Genomic DNA, 16,970 nt, shown 5'->3' with positions numbered 1-16,970 from the left:
ACCAATGTAAATGGGTACCTACTGGTACCTCTGCGAATACTGGTGGGGTGTTCAGGCCAGGGCGAGACAGAAACTGCATAAATGAAGGGTACAGAACGACAGAGAGGCATAGCAAGAAAGAGGAGAGAAAAGTAAGATAGAAACAATGGACAGGCTGGAGAGACGGCTCGGCAGTTAAAACCACTGACTGTTCTTCCAGAGGTCCTGAGTTCAAATCCCAGCAACAATGTGGTGGCTCATAACCTTCTGGTGTGCCTGAAAACAGCTATAGTGTACTTGTATACATTAAATAAATATATCAGTCTTAAAATAAGAAAGGAAGGAAGGAAGGAAGGAAGGAAGGAAGGAAGGAAGGAAGGAAGGAAGGAAGGAAGGAAGGAAGGAAAGGAAACCACAGGACAGAAGCAGGCAGCGAGTCCTCCTTTGATTTTGTGATTAGGGTGTGACCACAGGCCCCCAGGCACTTGAGTTTGAAGACTGAGGCCAGGAACTGATCCGACAGTGCAACACTACGTCTGGGTCTGGGGGCCTGCAGATCCCTGGGCAAAGAGAGTGTAGGCGGGTCCCAGTAGGGCAGACACAGGAGGACATGTCGGCCCTGGGGAGGAGGACTGTGCCGTCCCTGAGTACAGACCGTGGAAGGGTTGGCTTTCTAAATTATTAAGTATCAGGCTTAACACAACAGAGAGAGGAGCTGAGCCAGGGCTGCCCCTGGGGCACGGTGCTGGCAGCTTGCATCAAATTCCTTCCTACCCTCGGCTATTTTAGTGTTAAGAACTCAGCGTCTTTATTCATCTGCGCATTCATTCAACAAATGCTTACAGTACAACCTCGGAGTGCTTAGCATGGGGTGGAGGTGGCTTCAAGGACGAGCCAGCGGGGCCCTGTCCAGAGCAGACAGATTCCATGAGAAATACGGTGGGTGCAGGCGTCACACACAGGTGGCTACTGCTAAGGTAGCCACTTAAATAAGCTCTCCACGAAGCGGCTGGTTTTAAATAAAACGTAAGTGGCGGTCACTCATTCCAGGCCCGTGGGCCAAGGAAATCCCCAACGTGCCCTTCTGTCAATAGTCAATTAGAAGGTTTGCTTGATTTCAGGGCTGTTATAGCAAAAGAAAAATGGTTTGATGATATGTTAGACAGAATGCCACTGTCTTTATTCTGGAGTTTGCTGGGCTGGGATTCCAGAGCCCGCTATAGCCCCACCTAAGGCCACCCCTGAGGCCTTTCCTAGACCTGTTTAAGCCAAAGGTGGAAGGGACCAAGGGACTAAAATTTTAGCCACTATAGAGGTGAGTGCCCTCAAAAGCTAACGTCTTCTTGTTCCCTACTTTTCCTGTTCATGAGACTCTAAAGATTTCACTACCTGGTGTTAACTCTGTCTATCTGTACCTGGCAAAGATAAGGACATGGGGAGACACACAATGTAACTCTATGCTGCTGGGCTGGCACAAACGCTGGCACAGACATCTCGTACAGCCTCCTGAGCCCTCCTCAGTGTTCAATACACAATGATGCTGGAGTTGCAGCCTTGGAGCACGACAGATGGCCTCTTGGCTGCCTTAATTTAAGGGGGGGGGGGGAGATTACCCAGAATCCCTAGCACCACGAAACACTTTGCAGTGTCAAGGCCTGGGAAAGATTACTAGAGGCTAATGATGATCAAAAGCAGAGTAAGGGCCCAGGGGTGGGGATTCATTTCCATTAGAGGCTCACTCGGCCGCTGCACATTGGCAAGCTCAGCACGGTCCTCGGGAGGCGCCTGAGCGCAGGAGAGGCCAGCTGGCCCTGAGCCAGGGGCACCGGAAACCACAGCAGTACGAGCAGGAAGGGAGGGGACTGTGCCTGAGGCCTGCTGTTCACAGCAGACCCAACCATCTTACCATCCACCCTGAAGAGGGCTTCAGTAAGGCCCTGCAGGAGACAGCACTTATTTCTGGAGGCCTGCCCTTGTCCGTGCAGGAATGGGGGCAGAGGAATGGTCTGTGCCTCCATGGTAACCAAGCATGGTCTCTGCTCTCTGCTTCTCTTCCTCTCTCACTCCTCACGTTGGGGCCACACATGTTAGGGCTGCCCCAGAAAACTCATCTTCTTCCCCAATCAGCTCTGACCTAGAATTACTGAGAGGGTGTTGTGACAGGTGATCTCCTTACAACTCCTTTTCAAAAGTTTAGCTTGAAGTCAAATGTACCCACCATACTGAAACCCTCAAACATCCATCCGCTGACAAGCAAGGCTGTACATGAAAAGTGCCGGCACACAGAAAGGTTTCATCCTTCCACCACGGTCACCACACCTAAGGGCCTGTCCCAGAGGCTGTTGGGACATAGGCCGCATGGTTCACACTCCCTCAGTAAGGATCTGTCTCAAGAAAACAGATACAAACTCACTACAAGTTTGGTTTGCGGCCATCTGAGAGAGAAAGTGCATTTTCACTGGACTGTGATAGCTAATTGTGTGACTGACCCGACGACATCTGCCACCAGCTAAGCAGGTGGGTGTGCCTGCGAGGGATTTTCTCCACTGGCTCTACCTGAGGATGGGAGACTCTAAATCTGGCCACACCTTGTGGTAGCAGCCCACATAGAAGGACATGGAAGAAAGAAATACTGCGTTTTTGCCTGCTTGCCCTCACACTCCCAGGCAAAGATAATCTGTTCTGTTGGGGAGGCATTCCTATGTTGGTGTTAGAAGCTACTTCAGAGTTCCAGTGAAGACTGAAGACTAGAGGCTGTCTGGGAATCCTCCGAGGCTCCAGCACCCAATGGGGACTGCGACCTTCAGCTCAGGGACTGAACAACTACTGAATCATTGGGCCTGTTTGGGAGACAGCCACTGTTGGACTACCCAGATAGACTTCAGCCTCTAAGACAATTTGATAAGAGCGTATGCACACACACACACACACACACACACACACACACACACACACGCACATGCACATACACATGCACATGCGCACTACATACCACACACACACACAACCACACATACACACACACCACACACAAACACACCACATATACAACACACACACACCCCACACACACATGCGCACTATATACCACACACACACACACAACCACACATACACACACACCACACACAAACACACCACATATACAACACACACACACCCCACACACACATGCACACCACACATACACACACACCACACACACACCATACATACACACCACACACACACACCACATACACACACACCACACACACGCCATACATACACACCACACACACACACACACCATACACACACACCATACATACACACCACACACACAGACACACACACACCACATACACATACACACACACACCACACACACACCATACACACATACACACACCATACATACACACCACACACACACACACACACACACACACACCACACACACACACACACACACACCCCACACACATACACCCTTCATTCTATCCCTGAGATATCAGAGAACCCTGACTGATACATGCTGCACCAAGCAGTACTGGATCACTTACCAGATGAATAGCACCTAGGAGCAATGTTCACGGGGCCATGACAACTGGGGTTGTCAAAAAGGTCTTCAAGAAGTAAAGCACTAGCCGGGCGGTGGTGGCGCACACCTGTAATCCCAATACTCTGGGAGGCAGAGGCAGGTGGATTTCTGAGTTCTGAGGCCAGCCTGGTCTACAGAGTGAGTTCCAGGACAGCCAGGGCTATACAGAGAAACCCTGTCTCGAAAAAACCAAATCCAAACATTCAAAAAAAGAAGAAAAAAGAAGTAAAGCACTTTGGGAGGGCAGGAGGAAGACAAACGAACCCACGCAGACATGGCTGGAAGGTTGTTCACGGGCTACTGAGCAGCTACAGTGAGAGCTCGGAGACTAGCAGGCTTTAGGTTAGAATGAGAGGCTCAGAAACATAGACTAAGAGGCTCTGGGTTCAACTCCCAGCTAGCAAGAAGGCAAGGACAAGAGCTAGGCATGTTCATGTTTAATTTTAATTTTTGTTTAATGTTTAAATTTAATTCTAGAGACAAAGGGAACCAGGGAAAGTGTGGCAGGGTCATCCCAGAATCCCTAATGATAATAAAGAGACAAAAGGGTTCAGGTTATATCTTAAGGTAAGTCTTTAAAGTCTACACAGAGATGACCTTAAAAGACCCTCAAGGTCTACTACAAAAGAAATTTTGAGCAAATGGAAACCTCAAAAATCACACAAACTTCAAGTATAGTCTTGTGATAAAACCGCGTGGCATTATCATATGAAAGGTAGACACTCATCGAGGAAGAAATAGTCCCGGTTACATATAGACATCTGACATCTGATAAAAGTGTGTTTCAAACACTGGAGAAAGGAAAAAAAACTGGATTATTCAGTAAAAGTTTTTTCAAAAGTAGATGACAACTCAGGAAGAATTAAACCCGTATTTCAAAGTCCAGGAAGAACTTCATTAGATCAAAAACTGGAGTGCACCAAATAAAACTATCTAGGTATAGCAATCAACCGTGGTAGAAGAGTGTTTAAAACGAGGCCAGGGGAGGGTCAGCAGGGCGCCGAATGAATACAGAGCCAGAAGATGAGACAATGAAAGCTCAAAGCTGGGCTGGAGAGATGGCTCAGTGGTTCAGAGCACCGACTGCTCTTCCAGAGGTCCTGAGTTCAATTCCCCGCAACCACATGGTGGCTCACAACCATCTGTAATGGGATCTGATGCCCTCTTCTGGTGTGTCTGAAGACAACAACAGTGTACTCACATATATGCAATAAATATTAAAAAGGAAAAAAGGGAAAGCTCAAAGGTTTTGTGTGGGGATAGACACTGTTGGATGAACTAATGGGGGAATGCCACTGAGTGCACCACAGAGGTTGCTTCACGTGTGAAAAAACACTGCTCTAGTTTGGATCCGGAATGGTCCATGCGACAGAAGCTCCATCTGGTCTACAGCCTGCTGCGCCTTGGAGGCAGTGGAAGCCTTAAGATATGGGGCCCGGGTGGAGGCCTTCATGTAACTGAGGCCTGTGGTAGATTGAAGGAGGATGGCCTCCATCTTGGAATTCTTGGTTCCTAGCTGGTGGCTATTTGAAAAGCATAAGAGGTATGGCTCTGCTAAAGGGGGTGTATCCTAAGGAGGTTTCAAAAGCCCAAGGCATTCCCAGTTAGCTCTCTCTTCCTCCTTGTGGATGAGAATGTAAACTCTCAGCTAATAGTCCACCTGCAACCACACTCCCTGGCTGGCTGGTCATGGAATCTAACCCTCCCCACTCAACCCTTTCAGTTGCCTTGTTACGGTGTTTTAACACAGCAATAGAAACCTAACTAAGGCAGTGCATTCTCAGAGGGAGTCAGAGGACCCAGGGTTCTGCCTCCCTCCTTGTCTTTCCCATTCACTTGCATGTGCATCTAAATCTTGGCTGTGAAGTCAGCAGCTCCGACCTTCTATGTGCTTCCACCGTGACACCAAAGGCATAAGATTATACAGACTACACATTTTTGGCTTCAAAACCTGTGGAGCCAAAACAGACCTTTTCTCCTCATAAGGTGACAAACTCGAGGGTTAGTTTGTTACTACAAAAGAACCTGGTTAGCACAAACATCTATAAGTTAAAAGGACGATGATTAACAACGCACACAAAGAGCTAACAATAAAAACTATAAAAATCTTTCAATATAAAAAGCTACTCAAGATGCTTGGAGAGGTACAAGTCAGAAGCACACACATGAGACAGAGGCATGACTCATCAGTTAATAGCATTCATTGCTCTTGCAAAAGACAGTTGGGTTCCCAGCGCCTCCACGGTGACCCACGACCCCCTTTTACTCCAGCTCCAGGCAATCCAATGCTCTCTTCTGACCCACGTGGGCACTAGGCACCCATGTGATGCACATACTTACATGCAGGCAAGATATTTATAAACATAAAATAAATGTAGAAATAAACTAAACCACATACCTGTGCACACAAATATAAAAACAAACTGTCATTATTGCAAAAGACAACTGGGAAGATGTTTCTCTCGGATTTTGATTATCAGGGAATGGTCATTAATTGTCAGCTATAAGAGTAGTATTAGGTTTAAGTGGGAAATGTTCTTGTTTTCCAGAGACTCAGACAAAGGTAATTAGCAGAAACACTCACAATTATCTTTAATGTACTTCAAAATAATTCAGCCCCAAACATGCAGATATATCAGTAACACTAACTCCACCAAACAAAGACATACCAACAATACTAAATGCTCCCAAACACGTAGACATATCAATAATACTAAATATGGATAGTGGTCTATTTTACCTTCACCTCTGATATTTTTGTGTTCGGAATTTTTCATACTAACCATAAAAAAGTCAAAGGAAAGAACATGAAGGCAGCGTGCTTCACTTTTCAAAGTCTGATGAAGAAGAGCTCTGGCAAGACTGGGGAGCACAGCTGTGGGGAGCACCACACTCATGTGCTCTGGAAAGAGTTTAACTGGGCCAGTCTCAATGAAAGGCATTTGGCCAGGATGATCTCAGATGCACATCTTTTTCCTAATGATTCCATTTCTAGGAATTTGTCTGACAGACGCAATTAGATAGGTACATTCAGGTTTACACATTGTAGTTTTGGAAAGAGTCAAATATTAAAAATTACTTAAGTACACACAATTGGGGGCCTTGTTGCATTGAGATATGTTCTTACAATGGAAAATTATTTACCTGTAAATAGAAAGAAGAGACTTTTGTGTAGTGATATAAAATCATTTCAAGATATATTGGGTGAAACGCATAGAACTGTGCAAAACTTAAAAAACAAACAAACAAAAAAAACAAAAAAAACAAACCCAAAGCTATGAAAAACCAATATAGAGGACAGTGGTGGCGCACGTCTTTAATCCCAGCATTTGGGAGGCAGAGGCAGGCGGATTTCTGAGTTCGAGGCCAGCCTGGTCTACAAAGTGAGTTCCAGGACAGCCAGGACTACCCTGTCTCGAAAAGCAAAAAAACAAACAAACAAAAAGAAAGAAAGAAAAAAAAGAAAAAAAGAAAAACCAATATAGAGAGCTGGAGAGATGGCTCAGCGGTTAAGAGCACTGACTGCTCGTCCAGAGGTCCTGAGTTCAATTCCCAGCAACCACATGGTGGCCTCACAACCATCTGGAATGGGACCTGATGTCCTCTTCCGATGTGTCTGAAGACAGCTACAGCGTACTCACACATATAAAACAAATAAATAAATCTTTTTAAAAAAGAAAACCAATACAGACTACATGTTTACATATGCATAGAATATTCAGGGAAAGATGCATAAGATGTGGCTAACACTGCGACCCAGCTATTTATTCCTTAAGTGCTTCATGCCCCTCTCCCTTTTCTCTGTTCCAAATGTCTCAAAATAGAGACTAATGGGGGGCAAGTGGGGGGGCGGGGGGAGCGCCTGCCTAATATGCAGGAGGCCTGAGGTTAAAACTCTGGTCCCAGAACAAACAGAAAGCAGAGAATGACCGTGTGCACAGCCAGCAGTGGGCCTCTTTATATTTTGGTTCCTCTAATAAGGCTATCAAGAAGGTTATGTAAGAAGTTTCAGCAACAAAAGAGGGTGAGATATATTTTGAGGCAAAACTCAGGCTCTCAAGCCATATGTATGCACAATATGACTTTATAAATAAAAATAAATAAATCTGGGTGGTAAGACTATGGGTGGTATTTTTTTTCTTCTTAATTGGCCATATAAATAGTTTCTACAATGATAAAAAAAATTAAAAAAAGAAAATTTCTACAGTTAGCATATATTACTTTCAATTATAAGAAATAACAGATGTCACAGAAAATAGAATAAAAGCTCATAAACCCCCAGGAATAAATGATAAAAATTTTAAAAGGGCAGCCTTCTTTAAAAAGGGCAGCCTGCATTTTAACCAGTTGAGAGCCTGATGCTCTGGGCAAAATCAGCAGAAAGACAAGCAGGATAAGAAGCTGGCGAGAGGCACAAGGAGGCCTGTGATTGACTCATGGAGCATGCGCCTGGGCCAGACTTGAAAAGCAGATTCCCAGCTCAGGCTTTCTCTCCAATTCACTCCCGGAAGCCAAGGCTTAGGCAACCACAGTGAGTCATGCGTTAACTCCCAGGAGCCTGGGACAGGTCTCAGTGACTCAGAGCCAATCTTTGACACAGAGAAGCATAGAAGCAGACCCCCAGGACACATCATCAATGGGGTTGGTAGCACGAACTCTACTCTTGTTTAAGAGAGGAATTTCCTTTTCAACAACTCACTCCCAGTACACTAGCTCTGTGAACAGCTAAAGGTGTTCCCCTGCCCTGAAGAACTGATAGTCTAGTTAGAGTGGATCTCACAGATGTGACTGCAAACCTGAATACAGCACATAGAAATGATAAAAGCTGAACACGATAAAGCTAGCTAATTCGCTTGGAGTAAATGAATGTAAAAGAAGGCAAGAAAACCATTAAAGTAATCATCTACGTGTTTGCTAGTGAGAACTGACATGGTATATTTTGTGGAAAATATTTAGAACTATAACAAACATTGTAATACATAATCATACCTCTATAGGCATTAAAATAGATTTATAAGACATCAACAATGTCTTTAGTTCTTTATTTTTATCTTTTCCATGCTAAAATAGCACATTCGGTATTCTTGGTTGCAACTTTGACTACATCTGGAATTAACTAAAACTCAAATGGGTGGGCACACCTGTGAGAGATTTTTTTTTCTTAATTAAATCATTTGAAGTGGGAAGACCCACTTCTAAGCTAAGCCATGCCCTGCTGGCAACCTAACTAGGGACATGGAGGAAGGAACCCTGCTCTCTCTGCCTGCCTGTCTGCCTTCTCTAGCGAGCCCATTCCCTCGCTGGCATTGGAGCTGCTTCTTGGGGATTCTGGTGTACCCTGAAGACCGGATGAGACATCCAGCCTCGTGGACTGAACCTTCCGTTGGTAGACAGCCATTGTTGGACTAGTTGAACCACAGTCTGTGAGTCATTCTAATACATCTCATTTCTACAGAGAGATTCATTCTATAAGGTCTATTCCTCTAAAGGGGGGCAACTATCAGATCCAAAAGAAAACCAGGGCAAATGGCGAGCTGTGGTGTTTATTAGCAGCAGAGCAAAGTGCATGCTGCCCTCCGGCTCTCGCAGCGCTGCAAACACCTATAAGAGAGGCCCTTCCTGGCATCCTGGCTGCTCGCAGCTCTCCTCGCTCCACCCCTACCCTAAACTCCTCCAGCCCACGGGACTCCCTTCCACCAGCTTCTCGCTCCTACTCAACCCTGCCATTTCAGCCGTGTGCCCTCCTGGCCCTCCTGGCCCTCCCTGACCCTCTTGGCTCTCTCTCTCTCTCTCTCTCTCTCTCTCTCTCTCTCTCTCTCTCTCTCTCTCTCCTCTCTTTCTCTCTCTCTCTCTCTCTGTCTCCTTTGCTCCCTCTCTCTCCTCTTCCTCTCAGCCTACCCCCTCCTCCCACGGTCCTGTTCAGTATACTGGCCATGGTTAGTTACTCTACTACTTTCTCTCCCTGCTCTGGACTTCAAGGTTTGACTAAGGAGCCTCTAGAGGCTACAGGTGAGTAGAAAAACAGGAAGAAGCATCTGGCCTGGGATGTAAATCAGAGATGGACCACGAGGACTCAGGAAGACGTAAGACAACCTGAGGACCCAGTCTAAACCACACCGCGATTTCTAACATCACTTCCGTGCTGTCTGTAAGGTGAGGGAACAGCTCTTTCTGCCCACTTCACAGGGGGCTGTGGGGACAACCTGGGCAAAGCCTGTGCACACAGACTTGTTTCCAAGTGCCAGCTATTGTTGGACTTGGCTAGCATTCACCGGGATGCAAGGCTACAAGTCAGGATGGTCTAGCATACAGCCCCAGTCCAGGCAAGAAATTCTGGAGGACCTAATGATTTGTTAAAAGGTTAAACTCTCTTTCCCCAAGCCAGGAGCCAAAGCTCCATCAACCATGATAAAGGCACTCTGACCTTTGTCGGTGATGTCGGTGGCTTCTCAGATAGGTGAGCGGGGAGAGCCAGGAGCATCACCTAACTCAAGCTCCTAGGGGTCAGGTGGGGAACCAGAGCTCCACAGAGCAGGACAGTGGCTGTCCCAAGGGCACTTGACGATAGCATCAGAACAGAAGAATCAGCAGCTGAAGGGCAACATCGGCTGCTGCCAGCGTGAGTCACTTTCTCCCCACATGTGGTGGCCTCCCCGGCCCAAACAGCCATCTGCTCTTCCTAGACTTCTGCATGGCTTCCCCATACCTGCTGTCCTCAGGTCAAAACAACCTCCACAAACCCGAACCTGACCATATCACTTCTTTGCTAAAATACTCTGATGGGCGGGGGCATGCCTGTTCCCCATCCCTCGTACCCTGAGCACACGGAGCTCTCTCAGTTAGCAGCCTTCCCTCGGCCTCTCCCTCAGACCATTCAATCTGCCGTTCCTGTTCCACATATTCTCCTTCACCACCTTTTTTCCTGAGGGTCCTGCTGCCTTCTTCCAGGACATCTCTATGACTTCTAAGGCCCTCTGAGAGATGAGTCCTACATGTCCCTCTTCCTCTACCACTAATTCACGCTTGGACTCCAGCAAGCTGAGTGGGTGAGCTATAAGCAGTGCTAGCTATAAGTAAATGCTATAAATTTATAGTGTTTCCGGAAAATCGTCCCAGTGTTCAAAATTGTGTCTCTGTGTGTGTGTGTGTGTGTGTGGTGTGGTATGTGTATCTGTGTGATACATGTGTGTATATGTTGTATGTGTGAGTGGTGTGTGTGTTTATGTGGTATGTGTGTGTTCTATGTTGTATGTGTGTATGCACATGGCATGTGTGTATATGTGGTGTGTATGTGGGGGGGTGTATGTGTGGTGTGTGTGATGTTTGTGGTATATGGGTGTGTGGTGTATGTGTCATATATATACATGGTGTATGTGTTGTAGTGATGTGTGTGTATGTGTTCTGTGTGTGTGTGTGTGATCATGTGTATGATTATTTGATCATCTCTCACTTGACAGTAAGATGAGATTTCCTGGCTGATCTAGTTTCCAGCATCTGAAAGCCAAAGTGTTGGGATGCAGAGTGCTCCTCGACTCCTCTGCCAGCAGCCTTGCTAGCAAAGTGCTCCCCGACTCCTCTGCCAGCATTCTCTTACTGACATGATAAAAAGAGAAAAATGAACACATTGAACAGATGCTCTGAAAACAGTTCCCTCGGCGCCTCTTCAGCATGCAGCATGCAAGGGAGCCCTCAGGGAACCAGGGTGGGACAGGCTCTCTGAGGAGGCCTGGTGTTGGAGCCTGCCCTTGAAACGAGGCCGACAAGCACAGGAATGTCCCAAAGACAGAGGAGGCTACTAATGTGACTCACTCAGACTACACGGCATGGGGAGAGAACAGAATTTTATTATTAACCTCGGTGCATTAATATTTGATAAAGCTTCTTCACAATGATAGATAGTAGTCACCCACATGAAGGGAACAGCCTGATTCTGCAATGAGTCTCAAAAACAATGGATAGCTTTCATCAAGAGAGGGGAGCTGGGAGAGGGGGGGTCAGTCGTACAGCACTTGCTGGATACAAGTGAGTGTCTGAGTCAGCTCTCTGGAGCCTGTGTAAAGATGTCAGGCGTGGTGGCTGGCATGGTGGCACACACTTGTGACCCCAGTTCTGGGAAGGTGGAGAAATGTGGATTCCTGGGGGCTGGCTGGCCAGTCTGCCTAGGTGAACTGGTGAGCTCCAGGCCAAGAGAGTGACACTAACTCAATAAAAAGGTGGCAGAATCTACAGAATGATACTCAAGGCAGACCTCATGGTCAGGTAGCAGGTTACCATCTCTCCTGGGTTTCCTGCACGGGATATGGACAACTTCCTCTGCACAGAGGCTTGCCTGGGCTGGGGCTCAGTGTCCTAACTGCCTACCTCCAAGAGGAAGCTGTTCAGCCAATTACTTTTCTTCCTCTGACAGTACATAAAAATGGTGGCTGATAAGGAGATATTTATCTGAGTAGCATGTTTTGCCAATATGTGATTTCTAAATGTTTTGAAGTCTGAGAAGACAAAACAAAATAAGAAAATCCCAAACCCCCAACACTAAAAAGCTGTCATTAGTGTGACAACCTCTGAGCCCACAGGTAGCTGGAAGGGTGCTGTGACCATGAAGAATTGATATCTTGGTGGCAGCTGCGTCTTCTGAATTCACCAACAGGCTGTCATGAAGCAGTGGATGCCCATCCACTGAGGTAAAATCCTGCTCCCTAAGAGAAATCAGACACCCTCTGGACACAAAGCCCTTTCTGGGTCACTAGAAACAACAGGATCCTGGCACCAGTGGAGAAAGAAACCCGAGGGAAAGGTCTTAAGGCATCTCTTTTGTTTGTTTGGGTTTTTCTTTTCTTTTCTTTTTTTTTTTTTTTGGTTTTTCCAGACAGGGTTTTTTCTGGGTAGCCCTGGCTGTCCTGGAACTCACTCTGTAGACCAGCCTGGCCTCGAACTCAGAAATCCGCCTGCCTCTGCCTCCCAAGTGCTGAGATTAAAGATGTGTGCCACCACTGCCCAGCAAGGCATCTCTTAAGAAGTCTGAAGGCCACTGGCTACCAAGGGAAAGACCAACCCATGCTGTCCCCTCTTTGGGGAAGCTGCAGGGCAGTCACGGAGGAGCCAGGAACAGTGAACTCGGAAGGCTGCCACCCTGAGATTCTGATAGCATATCTGCTAGGTACAGAACTTAGCCCCGGAGCCTGGCACTGCGGGTCAGCAACCGTGTTGGTCAGAGCAGTTACATTCTTTAAGCTGTCATTGTTCATTCTCACTGCGCAGCCTTGTCCCATTGTCAGGGAGGTGACTACAAAGAGAACACGGAGAGGAAACCTGCCTCTGTTTGAAGCATCCTGGAGTACACAACTCACAACCCAACGGCAAACTGAAGTCAGCTGCGCAGTGCCAGGCTCCTGTTTCAAGGGAGGGGCTCTGTCTAGTTTCTCCCTTAGTAACTGTTTCACTGGCCAACACTTAGAAAGACAGAACATGTCAGCCTCTCTTCCTCACAGGCCCCTTGGGAGACTCAGGACTGCTCTCTGTGCCCTGTTCTCTGTGCTGAAACCTTCGAGATGCATCTGTGTTTGTGGAAGGGCCATAAATCGTGCAAATTATGGAGTGAGTGGCATATGGGGTAGGGGAAGCCAAGCTGTGTGCCTGTGGGACAGGGGGCGGGGAAGGAAGGAGGGCTGTGGGAAGGCAGGTCAGGAGGGAGTCACCGCGTAGACTCCCTGCTGGGGCATCTTTGTGTTGCTTTCTTTCTGGCCCTCCTTTTCCACCAGGACCACATTTGTCGCAGGCATCCTCACTGGGGAAGTGTGAGTGGGCAGGCAGGGGTGTGAGGAACGAGTACAGGGGTCAGGGGTCAGCATGCTGACTGCTACAGTTCCCTGCCCTCCTCAGCACTTTACCTCCCATTCAGGCCACCAAATGTTTGTGAGTGGTCTCTAGCCCAAACAGTGGGAAGAAACCAGATCCCAGTGTCAGTGAGGTTAGCTCTCAGAGACCCTGGGAGCCCGTTGGCTGAATCACCAAGGACATGGATTTTGGCTTTGCAGCTGTTCCCTTCCTCTAAGCCTTGAGGCAAACCCCAGAGGGAGACACGTAACAACACCAGAGACACCCATCAAAGCCCGGTCAGAAGGAAGCCCCCAGGCTGCCCAGCACTTAGCCTGGCAACTGCTGCCAGCCAGAGACAAACTTGAAGAAGTTAATGTATGCCTATAGACCTGAGGGAAATACTCTTTCTGGGCTCCGGCACTGAACCCCCACCTCCCCTCCACCTCACCCCACCCCAAGGTCAAATGCATCACCTCTCCAAGTTCTCTCTCCCATCGCCTACTACACTTTAGTCAGATACCTCAAATGTCATTCATTCTAAAGCAAGATCAGGTTTTTATACACAAGGGCAGATGGCTTGTTTAGTCAGGCCTGGTGGGGTGGGGGTGGGGGTACCAACACTTAAACAAAACAGAATAGGGAGTGTTTCTCTAACCCTGACAGAAAGTGCACTTAAGAGGCTGAGAAGACGGGGGTCTGTTCCCCTGAGGGTCACGAGGTCGGGGAGGAGGACCAGGAGGGACTGCCATGCTCAGAAGAGCATCTGGCGAAGCTCGTTACAGTCTGGTTTCCTGGGCCCTGAGTGCTGAAGACAAAGCAAAGGTCAGCCTCCTGAAGAGACAGCCTCCTGAAGAGACAGCCTCCTGAAGAGACAGCCTCCTGAAGAGACAGCCTCCTGAAGAGAGACAGCCTCCTGAAGAGACAGCCTCCTGAAGAGAGACAGCCTCCTGAAGAGACAGGGCCTGCACCCAAGATTTAGGCTAATTTCTGTAGCCCAGGCTACCTAGACCGTGGGAGAGAAAACAGGACGCAAGTGACAGTGTGGGTTGCTCTTGGAGACCCTAGGAGTCTGCTTCTTCCAACCTCAGCTTCCCCAGGTCCAGTGTGCGTGTACGTAGCGGAGAGGAGGTGCCAGGAGCAGACCAAAGTAGCGGAGCTATGATCCTGGGCATCTGAGGTTGATAAAGGACAGCAAGTATTTATAGAGAGCTTCCTTGAGTCCAATAAAATCTACTATTCACTAGTTTTTTTTTAATTATTGCTTTTTCATTTTTCATAAGCTTTAGCTTATGTGATCTCCACAACCTTGGGAAAGTCCTGCCACCCACTTTATAGCCTGGAAAGAAGAACTAGCACTCTTCCACAGCGACAGAAGCAGAGGGAGGATTCTGATCTGGACCCGCGGCATTTTCCAACACCCTAGACCTTCAATAGCAGAATGGAAATGGCAGCCCATAGCCAGCCCAGCACCTGCAAGGTAGCTGCTGTTCACGTGAAGAAGCAGGCCAAAGCCTCTGGCCTTTAATACTCTTCCAAGCGGACATGCAAGTAGAACCCGGGATCCGACATATGACGGCATCAAGTGTAGCTTCCACTTCCTGAGGCCTTGCTAGAAAGGGTGACCCTGCCTGTCCCACTAGGATGGCTCCAAAGAGAACTGAAGGTGAAATGTTGAAGAAGTTAAAACTGGGGAGAACTGGATGTTCCTCTCTTTACTCTTATTCATGAAGCACCACGGACCTTCCCAGAGCTTTAGAGCTTCTAGCAGAGACCACCCTGCATCACCTCTCAGGAGAAAAGCCAGCAAACGTCTCCTGCTATTTGTAGAGATCATGCAAGGATCCAAGATCAACATGTTTACTTGGTAACCAAGCTTCTGGGAAGGTCTAGGCCTGGGATTCTCTACTCTGGAAGGGGCAGTGTTCCCTCCCCATGGGGGACACTCCTGTCCTTTGGAAGGTAAGGTGTACTCGGGAGGCAGAGGCAGGCATATTTCTGAGTTCGATGCCAGCCTGGTCTACAGAATGAGTTCCAGGAGAGCCAGGGCTATACAGAGAAACCCTGTCTCAGAAACAAAAACAAAAACAAAAAAAAAGAAGGTAAGGTGCTCCTGGTGATGAACAGACTTAGCCAGGCACAGCCAGTGCTAGGAGGCTGTCTCCTATCACCTAGGACTGACTATGAGGTTCCTTGTTTGATGCTTTCTCCTCTTCGCCTCTTTGACCCTCTCTACCACTTTCCCATTGGCTTGTCAGGCCTTACCGCTGGGCTTCCCCAGGCCAATGGGAGCTACTTCTGATTTCCCAAATCGCACGCAGCCCCGCCCAGCCCCTGGTGAATGCCCCCACACTCTGGCTCTCTGGTTATCCTCTCCTTTGCTTTCTCGTTGCTATTTAATTTATGTGCCTTCCCCACAGTTCTTCTCCAGTTCCACTCATGCTAATTAATTGTGAGCACAGTTCATTTTCCCCTAATAGATTATAAGTCCTTAGAGACAGATGCTATACTGAATTTATCTCTGCGGTTCCCCACTCTCCTTTCATGTTTAGCTGGGGGGATAGATTTAAACTTTGTGGGTATACAACATATAATTAGCAAAATGAAATTTACCTAGGTTTCCAGTGTGTGTGTGTGTTTGTATGCACTCGTATACACACATGCACTCATTAGCTGATCAAGTCCTATGATGACAAAGAAGAAGAGATGCCACCGTCCCTTTTTGGAGTGAGAAGGCACTCCCAAGGTGCCTAAGCCCCTGCCCCTGCCTCCAGTTGTCCTAGGAACTAAGGCATCTGAGAATGAAGCGAAGAGAGGAACGGAAGAGCAGGGCTGTAAGACAGAGAGAATCAACCCCAAAGCGCTTCCGGGAAAGTCTGAGACTTTCTGGCAAGGTAGAAGATGGCAGCAGGCCTCGGTGATGGTGTTCAGGCGCAGTCAGGCCTGCTAGCTCCGCCCACTCACACAGGCCACCACACAGCCCATATAGCTCAAAGATTCTTTACTGGCCAAAGATTTAGGGTCAGAATATAATTCCCCTGAGTCAAGTTCCAGGGAGAGAATAGAAACAGCTAGTAAAGGGGCGGGGCGGGGGGCGTGGTCCTAAAGACTCCTATCCTAGCTCGCAGGAAGAGAAGCCACTCTACTGGAGATGTTAAGATATTTCCCGCCACGCGCATGCATGTGTACCCCCCCTCTCTTTCTCTCTCTCTCTCTCTCTCTCTCTCTCTCTCTCTCTCTCTCTCTCTCTCTCTCTCACACACACACACACACACACCACTCTCAAAGGAGGAAAAGCCTTGTACCATACTCAGGTTCACATACAGAGGCTGCACCATGGCAAGGAAGGACAGGATCTGTTGGAGGGGCTCGGCTGTAACCTTCTGACCCCACTGTCCTAAGCAGTATCTGGGACCTCTCAGCGAGCCTGGCTGAGCTGTTCTCATTATCCAGCTATGTACAGATTAGCAAGACACCGCTAAGCACAAATACAATCCCCCAGTTCAAGATGAAAGGCTTCATGCAGTAAACTGTCCTTCCTAAGGCGGACTGGAAAGGATGCCATCTTTTTACAACTTCCTTCCTTCATTTGGAC

At 47.8% G+C, this 16,970-nt stretch overlaps 1 protein-coding gene across 1 annotated transcript in view; it reads right to left on the bottom strand.

Annotated features, from left to right (window-relative positions):
• Positions 1-16,970, bottom strand: part of Sptb (spectrin beta, erythrocytic) — a 131,710-nt gene that overhangs the window by 53,949 nt on the left and 60,791 nt on the right. The window lies entirely within an intron of this gene.

The sequence above is a fragment of the Apodemus sylvaticus genome, chromosome 6 (assembly GCF_947179515.1).
Source record: "Apodemus sylvaticus chromosome 6, mApoSyl1.1, whole genome shotgun sequence".
Taxonomy (NCBI): Eukaryota; Metazoa; Chordata; class Mammalia; order Rodentia; family Muridae; genus Apodemus; species Apodemus sylvaticus.
This window is presented reverse-complemented; position numbering and strand designations above follow the sequence as displayed.